At 42.0% G+C, this 18,186-nt stretch overlaps 1 pseudogene; it reads right to left on the bottom strand.

Moving 5' to 3' along the window:
* Positions 1-503: 503 nt before the first annotated feature.
* On the bottom strand, positions 504-4,035 carry LOC109200331 (galactose-3-O-sulfotransferase 2-like; annotated as a pseudogene).
* Positions 4,036-18,186: the final 14,151 nt, after the last annotated feature.

The raw sequence follows: 18,186 nt of genomic DNA, 5'->3' as shown, positions 1-18,186 counted from the left end.
ATAAATGTAAACAAACTGAAACTCATAATCCAGAAATAGCTTTTAGAGTCCAGACTCACCACTCAACAGCACAAACAAGCCTGTGGTGTTTCAGGAGACACGCCCACAGGCACTTATTTTGAAGCACTACCTTAATTTCACTGGGGGTACAAATCATTACACAAACCTGATGTAAATCAAAACATTTAAAATCCTGCCTAAAAGTGATTTTTTTAAAATTCACCTGGAAGATGTACCTGTACCACCACAGCTGCTATCTGCAGACTTCTCCTGTAGATGAGATTTACTGTCTCTGAGCCGTGTTTAAAGGCAAGCTTATGTAAAAAAGCAGTCTGTATGTTAAAATACAAAAAAAGAGTTGAGCAAGGAAGCGATCATTTGTCTGATGAAATCAATAACAGCTGTTAATGCAAGAACAATGTCTTGGTTTTCTGCAGTGCTCTGTGCAGCGAGACTGTCTTGATGCTTTTATTTTCACAAACTTCCGCCTGTGTCATTACAGACACCGCTCCTCTGTAACCTTGGGACAGCTTGTACCTTTTATTTAATTTAAGCATTAACACAGGCTCAATAAGAAAATGCAGTTCCAATAATAAACTCAGAGTAATTGCCAAAGATGAAGACATACCAAACCAGAGAGTGTGTTCAGGAAAAGAAAGAAAACTGGAAGTACTGCAGAGAAGCTTTTTTCTTTCTCACATGTAAACTAAATTTGGCTCAGGCGTCTCTGGTCCGTTTCCCCTCGCAAATCAAAGGTAACATGTAACTCACCTTAAACTATCTCAGTCTTTCTTTTTCTCGCACTCCTTTTAAAGTCTGGTTGCTCTTCATTATACGGCTTCCATCCCAGTCTCTTTCTCTTTCCATCTCAGCTTCTCCCATCATCATTTTCTCTCCTGTCCTAGATGAATCATGTCTTACAAAAGCACCACCAGCTGCTAGCAGTCCCTGTCCCTGCTGTCCCAGTTGGGGTTGGACAGCCCGTGGGAACTGTTTACTATCCAGCAAATCTTTGTATTGGATCTCGGGCCTAATCATCCTCAATCAGGCCGTCCTGGTAGCATTGTCGAGACCCGGCTGGAGCTCGTATCCAAGAATCTTTACTACTCCGCTCTGAAAGGGTCGGATATTTTTGTCGCGTATCCGGTACGCTTCTACGGGCTTTCCACCATCCTTCAGACAAACCCGGCTCAGGATTTCCCGCCGCATCTTGAGAAGAGCTACTTCTTGCTCCATCTGGGCACGACCAAACTTGTCGATATCCTCCCAGAACGTGCGGTTGAAGGTTTTGTATAGGTACCAATCTAAGGCGTTCCACTGGCGTAGCTTCTCCCGCTGACGATCCGTTAGCGACAGATTGGGCAACATCTTGCCTTGTGAGCGTCCAGCTCTAGCACCGACTCCAGCCGCTACGGCAGCTTTGCCGACCCAGCTTCCGCTCATTACGCTGTTGCTGCCGGACTTTTGCTGCCGAGCGTTAAGGCTAAATGAGACTACAGCATCCAGTGGCCAGCAGAGGGCATGTCTCAGCAGGATCATAGACTCATCAAAGTACTCGGACACAAGAATCAGTCTGAATGTCTGGCGGATCATGGCCTCACCATGCTGAGCTAATTCCACTGAGAAATTAGCATTATTGTCCATGCCAAAATCAAACCAAAGCAGGTTGCGGGCATAGTAGTTGTTGCAAAGACGAGGGTCATAGTATTTATTTGGGTCGTCGACAAAGTCTCCCAGCCCCTTTGCCTTCCGAAAGGCAGGAGCTACTTCTTTGTAATAAGCAAAAGAGGACTCGGCCAGCGCGACAGGATCCCTGATGATAGAAAAGTAGAATGTGTCTGCAGGCATCACTTTCTCCACCTGAAAGACAAAAATTGAAACAGTTACAAATAACGATACTACTGCAGTAGTATCACGTGTTGTCTCTGACATCCGTATCTATTGTTTTAATTATGAAACCAACAGAAGCTCCTCTGATGTCATTCTACCACTGAGCATGCTCAATCTGCACAGAGGGTTCGGCTTGCTGACACGGGTATTTACAGGTATTTACACTAGCAGTCTGGTGATTAGCAGGAATGACAAATAGTGCTAATGTCACGGTTCTGGGTCAGTTTCGACCCAGTATTTTGAGTTTTGATTGTTAGTTTATTTTTGAATGATTGTTGTGGTTTTGGGTGCTATGAGTATTATTAATATGATGATGATTATTATTATTAGAGTTCTATGTTTCTGTTTATTTGTGTTTAGGATTTGTGTTCTCATGTTTTGTGTGGGTTTAGTTCCATGTGTCATTTTCTGTCTGTCTCTCAGTGTCGAGTCTGCGTCTTTGTGTAGTGTTCTTGTTTCCTGTTTTATTGTGAAGGTCTGCGTCTCATGTGAGTGTGTTCAGTTTTACCTCTGTCCCGTCTTGTTGATTACTCCCAGCTGTGTTCCCCACCTGTGTGTAATCTCCCTGTGTTTCTCTGTGTGTATTTAAGTCGCGTCTTCTGTCTTTGTAGTTGCTGGTCTGTCTGTGTATCCACCCTGCTTCATCTGTGTGTTCTCCCTGCTGTTGTCTTCATGTACCATCATCTCCCTTCCTTCATGTTCAGGTTCGTGTTCAGGCTCAGTAGTTTAGTTATCCCAGTATAGTTTAGTTCTCCGTTTACCATTTGTCCATCTATACTTTTGTGTTTAATAAACCACCCTCACACCTTCACTACTGCCTGCGATTGGATCCTCCTTTATTATTTCCACACGGCTCATCTCACTCGCCGTGACAGCTAATGCACGGCCTGGCAGAGTTAGGCTAACCAACCCCACTGGGACCTTCTAGTGCTGGTTGAAGGGTTCAGTTCCCTAAGAGTCTGAAGGTTTGGATGGGCTGGCAGTCCTCCTACAGGCGGTTAGGTAAAGTCAGACTAAGCATGGAGATAAGTGTCTGTAGTGTTTTTTTGTCCAATTTGAGCAAATTTCTAAATGAACATCACTTTAACCCACAAAATGACCTCTGTGTATTATTTTTGTGTATTTTGTTCATTAGTTGATACCGATTATCTTCTGCCAATGTTTATTATATGGCTGAGGCTACTGCCGTGTCACATCTGTATATGAGTTTGTACACTTTCATTTTCTATATATAAACTATAAAATGAGTCTCTTTAAAATGTCCGGCCATGCTGGAAATTTGAACAGTGGAGGATTATACAGATTGCTGTATGATTATCAAACCATTTTCAGTCATTACTGTCAGCCTTCTATTTAACACACCATTCTCCGCCCGTGAACGACTTACCTCTGGCTTATTAAACCTCATGTGATTGCTCATGATGTGAAACTCCGTGGCTCGGGGACCTCGATAACCTTTGACTCTGTGAGCATTGAAAGGTAGTGGGTACCTCAGCTGGTAGCCCTGTGGGAGGGCAAAGCGAAGGTTGCGTTCCTCTCCAAAGCGGTACAGCATGTTGAGCACTGTGCTGCTTGCTGTCTTGTGTGTCTTGAGGATTATTACAATTTTTTGCTAAATTTCAGCTTTTTCAGCTATTTTTAGCAGACAGCTTCGGCATTACAGCATCCACACTGCATTTTTGCAGGAAATGCAAATCTTTCTAGTTATTATTATTATCTAGACCAATCTAGACTAGACTGTGATCATTACAGTCCCAGCTTGTGGTCTTTAACAGTCTCAGTGTTTTTCTTTTCATGTTTGTGTGAGAATTTCCCCAAATCATGTGATGATCATGATTACTGACAGTCTGGTATGAAAAGTAGTTTTGTTTGGAGTTTTGTGGGTTTTGTCTGTGTCATAGTTTCACAGAAAAGCGTCATCAAGATGTAGTCATAGCCAGAGGCCAGCAGGTGTCGCTGTGGAGATGGTTTCAGATTGTTTCCACACTTCAATATAATTCCTGCACAAATGCTTCAGTGTTTCACGAAGCCTCGCTTTGCCCATCACCAGCAAGCAGGCACCAAGTGCTGTTACTGCTGCACACACCATCTTTTCTCAGATCCACCAAACTGTCCGACCTGCAGATGTGCGTGGTTCATTTCCATGTGTCAGTTTAAAGATATCTCACTGAGTGTCAGAAAGACGAGTTTGCTTCTCTTCTCTACTGCAAGTGGAAAAAACAAACTGCAGGATGTCCTCAGTGTCAGAGATGTTTTCATGTAATTTGAAAGCTTTGGATGTTGTTATCAAATAATTTCAGAATTTCTGGAAATAATCAAATTTTCATTTTTACTTAAAATTTATTCTAAGCTTATAATCATTTGCATTCTACTCTAAACTTGAAAACTTGATTTTATTCATTTTAAATGATATCAAGGTCTGGGCTATGTGACCACCTGTTTGTGGTTTTGCACTGGTTGTTTCTGGTTTAAGTAATATTCTATGTTGTTGTTGTTGTTGTTTTGTGGTCCTGTCAAGAGGGGACACTCTTTAGAAATGAAGACAAACACAGCAGTTGGAAATCTCCAGTTCATTATACATGTGATGGTGGTGATGATGATACAACAATATTACTACTACTAATAATAATAATACATTTTATTTAAAAGCACCTTTCAAGACACCCAAAGACACTTAACAATAGAATCAAATGCATAATCGAACAATGAAAAAATGAAGAACAATAAGAAACAAAAAGCACAACATAAAATAAACAAACAGTGGGTTCACAGTGAATATGCAGATTTGAACAGATGAGTTTTGAGTTGGGATTTAAACTGTGAGAGAAAAGCAATGTTTCTGATATCTGGGGGTAGAGAGTAACTGAAAGCTCTGCTTCCCATAGTGGTGAGGCGGAAAGAAGGCAACGCAAGCTGGATAGAAGAAGAAGATCAAAGTGAGCAGAAGAGGTTGTGTTTAACAGGTGAGGAAGGGAAGGAGGGGCTTCTAGAACATAGTGGATATATTTATATATGTGTGTGTGTGTGTGTGTGTGTGTGTATGAGAGAGAGAGAGAGAGATGCTTTTTTTCAGACCTACAGGTCAGAGTGTTTTTCCTGATTATGAGTTGAAAGATGACATTCACAAAGATCTGACAACAACGCTGATGAGCTGCATTTTAGTTGGTACCAGTGTCAGAGTCTCCATCAGCTATTTAGTTTTAGAAGGTTCATTTGGATCGACTCAGGCTAAGAAAGTGTTTCTGGATCCAGAAACTGTGTAAGAAGCAGAATTTGTGTTTAAATGTAAAATTTGAAATTTAAATCCTCAGAAATGAAACTGAAGACATGAACTTGAGGTGAACAGTTTGTTTCATTTTAAAACAAACTATTTTGACATCATCATCGTCGTCATGATTAATCAGCGGTGGACTGCCCGATGATCAACAGGTGTGATCAGGTGCAGCTGTCAGGATATTCAGAGTCTGAATCATTGTTCTTTCTCACATTTCCTTCCTTAAATCCAGTGTCAGTGTCTGCAGCAGTGATTATGTCTCATTATTGTGCACTGATGTTCACCATGAACAGAGTAACATGTCTAAACATTACTAACAAAACATGGAATCAGGTGGTCTGATGATTAATTTACTTGATGTATTATTATTGTGTTGTGTTGAATCTGGATGTTGCTGTATTGGTTGGCACTTTTCTTTAACATAGTGTGGAGATCTGCGGTGGTAGCTCCCATCTTTAAGAAGGCAGACCAAAGGGTGACTGGCCTCTTCCTTAGAGATAGGCTGTGTCCGAATTCAGGAGAAGGATGCTCATAAGGACACTACCTACCTACGTCACAAGGTAGTGTCCTTAGACGGACGGGTAGTCAGGAAGTGAGCGGCTTGGACAGCCCCCTTTTTTTCTCCATAGAAACTTTATTGAACAAACAATGAGTATCCAACATAACAGATGGGCTGTGGACAGCCTCCTTCAACTCCGTCCTTACTTGCGTGTTTTTCCCAATCGCTAGCGCCACAGTGCGAAAACTTTAAAATGGACCCAGAAATGTTGCTCCGTTGTTTGGACAATTTTATTTCTCGAGGAGCTAGAAAAACCTTATCGTCGCCGCCCGCACGTTTTGTACCTTAGACTCATCAGAGACAATCATATCCAGGTAAAATAGTTTCCTTTAATCTACACACATTTAGGAATTACTTAGCTAATTACACGGATAATTGAAATATTGCTGGTGGCTCAGAGTGACGTAACTAAATATCTAAGTAATATTGTTCAAAGTTAGCGTTATGTTCATACGTGTTACAAATGCCTGTAAATCAAATTGAGTTCAGTGACAATTACTGTTTGTTTGAATCAATTTATTAATAACATAAAACCTTTAAACTAATGCAACACATATAACAATGTAACAAATATATTCAAATAAATAAATTTCTCAATACATAACTCATTTGGGAACTAATCTTTCTAGAAGTGAAAACAGTCTGTCCATCCTCTCCCTGCTCTCCTCTCCTCAGCCTCTCTTTGCTGCCTGGTCGTCTGATGAGGTCTAGCAGCTCATCATCTCTTTTCCTCTTTCTCCCTGTCGTAGGTGGCTGAGCCGCTTCGTCATCGCTGTCGTTTTGGTCACCCACTGCTGTGCTTGGCCCTGGAGTGTCCTCAGGGAGAGAGGAAATTAGGACAGGAGGCTTAATGGAAGGCATCTGTCCTATCACCTCATCCATGAGGGCAAACCAGGGCCAAGTAGCAGCAGTGGGCTTCCCACTGACCCCCTCTCCTGAGCCTGGATACTTGCAATCCTAAAGGCAGAGGAAATCAAAAATGACAGCAGGCAAATAAAAACACCACAACAACTCTTAGTAATTGCACATTTATTAACTTGTGTTCTTAAGAATTATCTTCTTGATAACACACATACGCACTTTGTATTCTTTAAAGTTATCTCATGTCTTCTGGGCTGCAAGGGGTGACTTTCCCCTGCAGGCCCATCCTGTCCAGAATTGTCCTGATCACACACAACAAATAAGAGAAGAAAGGAAACCATGGCAACTATGTTAATCCCTAAGCCCAAAGGTTTTCACAGCAGAACACCAGAGGAACACCGTCTGGACATCACAGGTTCTGTACAGCAGCGGTCCGTGAGTCGTTTGGTACCGGGCCACGAGAGTTAAGGCTCCGGTGTGAAATTTATGGTTTTCAGGGGTTTTATCGTTAACTCGGTTTCCCTGGGTCTTTCCCTTGTTGTAGTTGTGTGTCTTATTTTGAAAGAAATATTTACACGTTGCCATAGCGACCAGAGAGCATTAAGCGGCAGAGAGGAGGATGTTACTCTGGCGCATTTTCAGGAGGACGTTGCTAATAAAGTTACACAATTACACAGTACATTCACGTTTATTATTATATTTACAAAATACCACAGTTTTTGTCTTGGTCGGATCATTTTATGTGGTTGTATTTATCCGCCACACCTTAAAGGCCGCTCCGTGTCTGACATAAACCGGTCTGTGGCTCAAAAAGGTCGGGGACCGCTGCTGTACAGCATGAGGGTTAATAGGACCATACTCATATGAATATGATGTGTAAATTGATTTATTCTTGTACATCCACGCCGTTGTGGCCCAATTCTTCACCCCAGTGAAGAGGTGATCGTTTTCTCCTCGTTTTAATAAATTAAGCCGTTTGGTCTTTGTTCCCCACAACATATCACCAATTCGAAAAAATCTAAATTAGCTGTATGTAAGCGGCAATACATGAAAAATCGCGGGACCCCCGATACAAGCTGGTTTACGGTTATTTTAAATAAAAGAAACATGTCTATGCAGATGCCCAAAGCATAACAAAACGACCGCTATAACAATTTAACTTTTGTACAACCAGATTTTCATATACTTACACTTGAAAGTGTTTTCCTCTCCTGCTTCGACCACCATCGTTATCAGAAACAAATCTCCTCTATGACCCGCAATGAATCCTGGGATATAGTAGGCCATGAAGGATACATCAGACCATCCTTAGAATTCAGGGCAAAGTAGGACGCATTTGTCGCCACATTTTGAGCACTCTTTGAATTCGGACAGCCTTCGGCGCGTCGCCGTGACGTCATTGCCTCCAAATATGGCATTTTAAGCATCCTTCCCCTGAATTCGGACACAGCCATTGTGTGAGGAGTTGAATCGTTTGGGAGGGGCTCACAGTAGAGCCACTGCTCCTCCATATTGAAAGGATCCAGCTGAGTTATTTGGGCCTCTGATCAGGATGCCTCCTGGGTGAGGTTTTCAGGAATATCCCTCTGGCATGTTAGAGCTCACGTCTTATGCGTGCATGCCAACAGTAACCAAAGTCAGTTGCAGCATTTTTTGTCCTCAAAAAAGAAAAATCCCACCTGCTACTGTGGAGGAGATATCACTGCTATTGGATACTTTGCTGGAGCACAGTAAAGCTGTGGGTCGTGGGAATGACCCATAATGTTTGATCTATGTCAGGGGTCGGCAACCTGCGGCTCCAGAGCTGCATGCGGCTCTTTAGTCCTTTTAGTGCGGCTCCGCGTGGTTTGGGAAAATAAATTATAATTTTTTTAAGTAATTAGCTGAAGTGTATTTTATTTATGTTATTTCTTTTTTTAACTTGTAGTTCTAAATTGGAAGATTATTGTGATATTGAAATATAAATATAAAATTACATTATATTATTTTTTGAGCGCTCAAAATAAGCGCCACACTTGCTGAAGCTGGTGTACCCGCCGAAACGCCGTGCGAGACTTTCAACCCCAGGTAGGCCAATTATGGACCTTCGGATCCACATTATGTCAGCAGCTGTTCTCCACCGTGAACTATGTTAAAAGCAAACACGCTCACGCCTCACAGACGACAGCTGACAGTCCTGCGTAAAGATGAAAGTGACTTGGTACAGCCCCGATTTGCAGACGCTGTGCGCAGAGGTTCAGGAGCAGAAGTCCCATTGTAAACATATCACGGCAGACCCGACACTGTTTGCTTGAACACGCTCTTCAGCATCTCTTTATTGACCACTTTTCACACACGGTTGCTGTACGCATACATCCGGCTGTAGCTTTGCAGCTCACAGCCCGACACACACCAACACAACAGCACAGAGAGCACAGACTTTAGGCGTGATTGCGGGTGCCGTGATGGCGAGGCGTGATTGCGCCTCCCCTGCAGCGGCGCTGCAGACCACGCCCCGCCACACACAGGTAAAATACATATTTAGGCAGAATTTTACAAATAACTATTTTTCATCTTTGAGCAGCAAAGTGCCTTTTTTCCAATTATTTTTTTTAAAAGTCGGGTCAAGGCCCAAAGGCGATATAAGGGTGGCGGCTCACAACAGTTTTTGTTTGCTACATGGATCATTTTAGTTCAGCTGGGTGTCTTTCCTTTTGTTATATTTCTTTAAGAGTTCAAAATGTGTTCATTACATAAATAAAAAAGTAATTTTCTCTGTAGCACTTCATGGATTTAAGCAACACACCTTAGTTGTTCACACAAAGCTTAAAGGTAAAAATATATATATATATATATATATATATATATATATATATATATATATATATATATATATATACAGTGTTATCTTCATTTTAGATGTTAAAAAGTATTTGCAGCTCCCAGTGTTTTGTTTTGCGTGGAAATCGCATCCAAATGGCTCTTTGGGTGTTAAAGGTTGCTGACCCCTGGGTTAACTCACAAAATGAGTTAAAAAGGGGGAGACTGTTACGAAATAAATATATATTCTTAGTGCTTATTTTCTGATTATATTGTTTCATGTATTTTAATCATAAAGGCTTTTATAAACCAAGGCCAGATGTGGCAAAGAATTAGGTCAGAGGGTGACAGGTCGCCTAGCAACAGAGGCTTTAGTAAGGGGAAGTTAAGAAACAGGAAGTTTAGTGCAGAGCTGCAGAGGCATATTAATAAAATACAGGAAACCAGACAGAAAAAGAAGAACTAAGTAACACACACACACACATTAGTCAGACCAGAAGGAGTTGTTTTGATCGAAACTGTGTGTGTCTGTGTGTGACCTATAGCAGAACTATGTATACGTATTTTGCCTGGCAATGCTTTTAGAACTGGGGTACGTGCTCGTGTCTGCAGTTCTCCCTTTCCGGAAATGTACAATAAAGATCATTTTTTGAGCTTTGACCACTCTGAGTAGGAAGTCTTTCTCTGTCGCCAAAAGAATTCAAAAGAACGGAATTTAATACCTCCTACCCACCTCGACATACAAACTCTGTGTGGCTTCACGTGTTCTGTTGATGTTTACATGATCGAAATAACTTGAACACAAACACAAACAAAGAGGAAGACGGAAGGAAAAAACTACAAGTCCCAGCATCCTCTGTGTTTAGGGAGCAGTAGTGAAAGTGAAAGCAGGAGGAGGAAGGTGGAGCTGAGGCAGGTGAGTGTTAACATGAATATGTTTCTTCTTATGACATAAAATAATTCCACGCTGTTCGTGTCTGTGGGTGAAATGTGAGGCCGGTCGGCTCCTCTGAGCGCTGGTTTCCTGTAAGTAGAGAGGAAGTGAGTTTAGCTGAGCCTCCGTTTAGTGTGAGAGAGCAGGAGGAGAGTGAGAGCTGTGCTGAGGCAGGGTGAGTGTTAACACCGCTCTGACATTACTGTGTCTCTGTGGCGGGAACAACAGGCTCCGTCAGTGGAGGCAAAAATAATCAGACTTTGGTTTTTCAAAGGAAACAACTTTATGTCGGAAGGTTCCGCACGCTCATTGGCTAATAGCTCGAGACTGACACATCGTTATCCAATGAGCGTGCGGACTCACAGAAAGACCCGCCTTCATCACGGGACTTTAAAAATTACAATGGCGACAGAAACTCCGTGAGTGGAGTTCAGGCTGACGTCATGAAACTGTGACGTTTGAGCCACTTCCTGTTCTCAGTCCCAGCGTCCTGATCACCGAGGTTTCTGTTGCTCTGATATCTGATATTGATTATATTGGTAAACAGGCTGTAGCAGAACTATCAGGTCTGTTCTGAAAACTGTCTTTATTTTTTCAAAGTAAGGGAATATCTGTGGTCTGATACCGCGGGCTCATGGGCTAAGGACTTGGATTGACAAGTCAAGCGCAGATGATTGTGTTGTTTCTTATAAAGGCTTGTGTGTGTGTGTGTGTGTGTGTGTGTGTGTGTGTGTGTGTGTGCCTTCCTGTGTGTGTCCTTGTGTCAGTGGAACTGAATCAGTGTGTTAGAGAAAGTGCTCCTCTGCTGTGCCGTCATCGTGTGGATGCTTCTTTTAAAGTTGGAACTCGTGTTTTTATGATCTGCTTCATTTCATTGAACCTTTATTTCTAACCATGAAGTCCCTTTGAGGTTACAGCCTGCTGGTTAGGTTTAGGCTGTTCTTGTGCATCAGGCTGAAATATGAGGAGTAAGGAGTGGGGCTGGTTAGCCCTCATGACCCTCACCATAACACATACGTCACAGGACAGTGTTTACCACAGAAACTCTATGAAATGATCAATGAGAACCCGTCAGTGTGATGCTTCCAGTACAACAGCACCTCTGAGTGTGTGTGTTTACCTCTCAGACTAACTCCACCCTGACATCAAGAAGATGGAGGAAGAGGATGGAGCAGGATCTGCAGCATCCAGCTGTGTGTCTGTGAGGAGTGACCGGTCCAAGGAACAACCTCCACTCTTCAGTAATGAACCTGCAGCAACAATGTAAGAGAGCTGCTGACTCATTTATTCAGTGTAAATAATGATTTTTGATGCAATGGGAGAAGAAAAATGACAAAAACAGTTTTAAAAATAAGGATTAATATATTACAAACTATATTTTTGAGTTTCCTGATGTAGTACAAAAATATATGAACATAACTGTATATAGGACAGATATTTTACGGTTCTTTTAGGCAGCACCAAAAAACAAAAAGACTATTTTTAAGCTGTCTGAGGTAGTGAGTCAACATGTCACACTAGGTCAAAGGTCAGGGAGTAAAAGTGTGTTTTAAGGCAGGTTTAAAGATAAGATAAGATAAGATAAGATAAGATGGCCTTTATTAGTCCCACAGGTGGGAAATTTGTTTTGTTACAGCAAAAGTGCAAAGTTATGTAGCAGAAATTAGAAAACACTGGAATACAATAAAATAAAATAAAATAAAATACTATATACAATAGAATAAAATAGAAATACAAATACTATATACAACTGAGTAGGAAAATACAAAAACACAACTTCGTCAGAAGAAGAATTGCACGTATAGCAGTCTTATTGCACATGTGTGGGTTTGTGTGTTTGATCAGCTGCAAAAGCAGCGAGTGAAGGAGCCTGTCGAGGTAAATCGTTCCATAACTGATCAAATTCAGTTGGTGGACCTCTGTGTGAAATCAAGCATCTGCTTCACAGAGAGGATAACCCTCAAATGGGCTGTACACCATTATATAGGGAGACAAAAACAGAGCTTATTGTAGCCATCGCTCTCTCGCATGGACGTGGCAGTCTTGCTGTCTGCTGCGAATCCTCCCCGTACCTCCGTGACCTCGTCTGGTATCTGCTCCCTCCTCTGTAAGAGACAGTAAAGGAAAACACGTCTCTGCCTAGTCTTGAAAATCTAATCTTATCATCCATCGTTCTTCTAGGGCCTCTTCTTCTTGTGGCCTCAGCTAACTGCTAATATTTAAGTGGCTAACATTAACATGTGTGCCAGCCAGGTTAATGTTAGCCATTAAAGCACCAAAAGGTACTATAAAAGTACTTTTTTTTTTCAAAAACTTACTCAAGTAAACGTAACGGAGTAAATGTAACTCGTTACTACCCACCTCTGGACTCGACTGCGGTAGTTTGTAACCTAAGATCATCACACTGCCCCTCTGATTGTCTCCCCCCAACTACTCTTCCAAGGATTGTCAGGTTGGAGATTGGCCTATAATTAGCTAAGACAGCTGGTCTAGGGATGCTTTTTAAGTAAAGGTTTAACTACAGCCAGCTAGGGATGGGTACCGTTTAGATTTGAAAACCTGCTGAATCAGAATCAGTTGCTGATGATGGCTTTTGTCTTTTACATTAATCATGTATAATCTTCACTCAAAGTGAACATAGACTTGATTGAAGTAACTCAGATCAGCCAATTCAAAATGCTTATTCAATCAACTCTGAGTTTATGGCTAGACTCAGTTTGTTGGCCCTGCACCTTAAAACTATTCCCTGTTTGTCCCTCATGTTTTTGGATATTGTTTTCACGTCTTATGTCACGGCTAGCGGGGCGAGCCATGTTGAATTTAATAAAGGACCCAAGATGCCGACACTGCTGTGAAGTGAGTGAGCTTTATTGAAACGGTGAAGTGCAGCGGAGATGGCCTGTGCAGAAGCTAAGATAACCTCTACTGAAAAAACTAAAAAACTAACCTGAAACCTTAAACGGAGACACGGGGAGATAACACAGACGACCCGGCAACAAGCAGGAGAAAACAAAGGGCTCATATACACAAAAAAACAATCAGGGAATGAGAAAAGGGAGACACAGCAGGATTAATTGGACATAACCAGACAAGGGGAAGCAAAAGTAGACACACTAACGTAGGACATGGCTCTGTCAAAATAAAACAGGAAGTGAACACAGAGACACAATACTAACACAGTACAGAGGGAACACAGAAACCAAAAGCTCAGAACTAGAAAATCTTAATCAGGATGAAATTGTAACAAAAGACAATAACAATCAAAACAAAACCACTGAGTCCACAGACTCGGGACATACATCGGCTCAAACTGTGCTCATAAATATTTTGTAAATCAGACTGTGTAGTTGTGAACTGAGTTTTGTAACATTGTGAAACAAAATATGTGAAAAGTTTATGTTTTTGCGTTCATTGATTTGTGTGTGTAAAAATGTAAAAAGTGTAATAAACATTAGAACTACTTTTGCTGACACAAAGTTTGGCGAGCACTGCAAGTTGTCCCTTTAAACCAGTCACTGATATAAAGAGAGCACCTTGTTCCAGGGTATCTGAGCATGGAGGGAAAGCTTTATGCAGGAGATGGTAAGAGCTGTTGGGACTAAAGAAACTGAGCAGAAAACTACAGACATCTGGAAACTGAGTTGTTCATTCTCAGTGGGATCACCAGGACTAGCAAAGCTTCACCATGACAGTCATCTGATTGACTGAACCCATCCAAACATCACTTCATGGACCTTTAGCTTGTGTCTGTGTGTGGACAGACATAACATGAGCTAATTATTCATTACTCCTCCACAGAGTGGAGCAGGAGAGAGCAGAGGTTTCCACTGGTCAGTCTGCACAGCAACATCAAACACACCTGGACTCTGTGGTTATGGTTTGTAGTACTACGTTTACATTTGTTCTTTTCAGTCACCTCTGTGCTGCACTTTGTGGACCAGAGGATTGTCAGTGTGTCCAACATAAATCAGAGTTTGGGCTCCATGATTTCAGTCAGATTGGGGTGACTGTAGCTCAGGAGGTGAGCAGGTCAGCTACTAGTCAGAAGCTTTGTGAATCAAACCCTGGCTGGCAAATGTACTGGGTAACGTACTAAACCCAAGCTGCCCTCTGATGCATCCATCAGAGTGTGAAAGAAAGTATTTAAGCACAGAACAATGTGCTTGGTTGAATGAGGCATGTTGTATAAAATGCTTTGTGTGCACAGAGTATCACAGAGAGCCATATAAGAACCAGTCCATTTACCACTGGGTAATTCATATAGTCTTCTTTTCCAGCGGCTGGAGGACAACATCACCATGTTTGTGAAGAACGAGCTGAAGAAGATCCAGAAGCTTCTGAGTCCAGATCACCCAGAAACTTTAAAGAGCCAGATGGAGGATGAGGAGATGTTTGGAGGTGAGGATGAAGATGAAAGAAAGAGCTGCAGAGAAGCATTTCTGAAGATCACACTCCACTTCTTGAGGAGACTTAAGCAGCATGAGATGGCTGACCATCTGCAGAGCAGTAAGAAAATTTCTCTAAAGACTGAATATTGATCTTTCCTAATAGCTCAAGAAATGGACCAATAGACATTCATCCTTTCAGGGTACTGAAAGGCTGTGATATTTATTGTGTAATATTTGTTTCTGAATTTCTTACCTTCAGAAATATTTGCTCCACTCTGTAAACGTGAACTTAAAGCCCAACTGAAGAAGAAGTTCCAGTGTGTGTTTGAGGGCATCGCTAAAGCAGGAAGCCCAACACTCCTGAATCAGATCTACACAGAGCTCCACATCACAGAGGGAGGGACTGCAGAGGTCAATGATGAACATGAGGTCAGACAGATTGAAACAGCATCCAGGAAACCAGACAGAGCAGAAACAACCATCAGACAAGAAGACATCTTTAAAGTCTCACCTGGAAGAGACGAACCAATCAGAACAGTGCTGACAAAGGGAGTGGCTGGCATTGGGAAAACAGTCTTAACACAGAAATACAGCCTGGACTGGGCTGAAGACGAAGCCAACCAGGACATCCAGTTCATATTTCCATTCACTTTCAGAGAGCTGAATGTGCTGAAAGAGGAAAAGTTCAGCTTGGTGGAACTTGTTCATCACTTCTTTACTGAAACCAAGGAAGCAGGAATCTGCAGCTTTGAAGACTTCCAGGTTGTGTTCATCTTTGATGGTCTGGATGAGTGTCGACTTAATTTGGACTTCAACAAAACTAAAATCCTGACTGAAACAAGAAAGTCCACCTCATTGGATGAGCTGCTGACAAACCTCATCAGAGGGAACCTGCTCCCTTCTGCTCGCCTTTGGATAACAACACGACCTGCAGCAGCCAATCAGATCCCTCCTCAGTGTGTCGACATGGTGACAGAGGTCAGAGGGTTCACTGACCCACAGAAGGAGGAGTACTTCAGGAAGAGATTCAGAGATGAGGAGCAGGCCAGCAGGATCATCTCCCACATCAAGAAAGCTCGAAGCCTCCACATCATGTGCCACATCCCAGTCTTCTGCTGGATCACTGCTACAGTTCTGGAGGATGTGCTGGAAACCAGAGAGGGAGGACAGCTGCCCAAAACCCTGACTGAGATGTACATCCACTTCCTGGTAGTTCAGGCCAAAGTCAAGAGGATCAAATATGATGGAGGAGCTGAGACAGATCCACACTGGAGTCCAGAGAGCAGGAAGATGATTGAGTCACTGGGAAAACTGGCTTTTGATCAGCTGCAGAAAGGAAACCTGATCTTCTATGAACCAGACCTGACAGAGTGTGGCATCGATATCAGAGCAGCCTCAGTGTACTCAGGAGTGTTCACACAGATCTTTAAAGAGGAGAAACAACTGTACCAGAACAAGGTGTTCTGCTTTGTTCATCTCAGTGTTCAGGAGTTTCTGGCTGCTCTTCATGTCCACCTGACCTTCATCAACTCTGGACTCAATCTGCTGGAAGAACAACAAACAACGTCCATGTGGCCTAAATTATCTGATAAACCAAAACTCCAATCTCTCCACCAGTGTGCTGTGGACAAGGCCTTACAGAGCCCCAATGGACACCTGGACTTGTTCCTTCGTTTTCTCTTGGGTCTGAAGACTAATCAAACTCGTTTGCAAGGCCTGATGACACAGACAGGAAGTAGCGCACAGACCAATCAAGAAGCAGTTCAGTACATCAAGAAGAAGCTCAGTGAGAATCTGTCTGCAGAGAAAAGCATCAATCTGTTCCACTGTCTGAATGAACTGAATGATCGTTCTCTACTGGAGGAGATCCAACAGTCCCTGAGATCAGGACGTCTCTCCACAGATAAACTGTCTCCTGCTCAGTGGTCAGCTCTGGTCTTCATCTTACTGTCATCAGAAAAAGATCTGGATGAGTTTAACCTGAAGAAATACTTTGCTTCAGAGGAGGCTCTTCTGAGGCTGCTGCCAGTGGTCAAAGTCTCTAAAAAAGCTCTGTAAGTTATAAAGTTTTTATTATTTATTTTGGTTGGTATGTTATGGAAAAACACACTGCCATCAACTTCTGTTTTGTTTTTGTCAAAATCCCTGTAATATAATCCCTGTACCTTTATATACACGGGACTTGTATTAATGCTGCTGCCCTCTTGTGGCTAAAGTGTAATTATGTTATTGTTATTAGGGAGGATTTGAGAGAAACATGCCAAGTGAGTCAGCACCTTCGCTTTAGCTTAAAAAATCCAAATTCTTATGTCATCAGTTATAGTTGCATGTATTCTAGGGCTGCCACAAACGATTATTTTGATAGTCGACTAGTCACCGATTATTTTTGCGATTAGTCGACTAATCAGATCATGCATCGATTGGACGTAAAACTTACAGCTTGAAAATATGTTAAACGTTTATTTTGTTACCCAGAAAGAATAATAAGAGTAATATTAAAACTAACTAGCTGCCGCCATTGTTGACAACTGCGCTGGGCCGCACTATGAATTCTGGGACACAGCTTCTTCTTCTTCGGGGTTTAACGGCAGCTGGCATCCTTTACATGCACTGCTGCCATCTTCTGTTTCAGTCCGTTATTACACTTTTAAATCCTACTACTTATTCCTGCGTCTTTTGTGATCTTACAAAGCTTCAAACGACGCGTCGACTATTAAATCAGTCGTCGACGATTTTGATAGTCGACGTAATCGTGACTAGTCGACTAATCGTGGCAGCTCTAATGTATTCATTATCATAATTTAACCTTTATTATTGATGTCTTCAATTTATTTTGAGTAAACTAGCAATAATTTTATGGTTGTATTAAATAAATACATCACTAATGAATTATTTATTTCAGTAATTAATTAAAAATGTACATAATTAATTAAAAATATTGATAATGAATTATTTAATGATGTATTTATTTAATTCACGTTGCTACTCCTGGCCCTGCATCGCTGTTCATAAATACATTTTATTTGTCAACTCCACCCATCAAAGTCAGGGGGCGGGGTTAATGCTGATCAAGTCAAAACCATTGCTTTGGTCTGGTGGGCGTTCTTTTAGTGGGCTTTTCTCAGTACTAAGTAGGCCCACACACCAGGGTTTGGACATGTGTGGACCCAAACTGTACTTAAACTTGAGCCTTTTTGTGTGTCACCAAATACACTTTAATATCTTCTAGACAAGAATGTAGTGGCGTCATCTTTGACCTCTTTTGGCTCCAAACAGAAGTGACAGACTTGAGCAGGGTTCATTTAAAGGCTGACAGAAGTGGAGTGGTGACGGGGAGATGTTTGACAGGACAGTGTTTCAGCCTCCACAGGTTCATGTTGTGCTCCATCAGTCAGTGAAGATGAAGTCAGTGCTGATGAGGCTGTAGAGTGTGTGAGGGATGTGAATGAGGATGATGAAGATCTGATGATAGCAGATAAAA

The sequence above is a fragment of the Oreochromis niloticus genome, unplaced genomic scaffold, assembly GCF_001858045.2.
Source record: "Oreochromis niloticus isolate F11D_XX unplaced genomic scaffold, O_niloticus_UMD_NMBU tig00008108_pilon, whole genome shotgun sequence".
Lineage (NCBI taxonomy): Eukaryota > Metazoa > Chordata > Actinopteri > Cichliformes > Cichlidae > Oreochromis > Oreochromis niloticus.
This window is presented reverse-complemented; position numbering and strand designations above follow the sequence as displayed.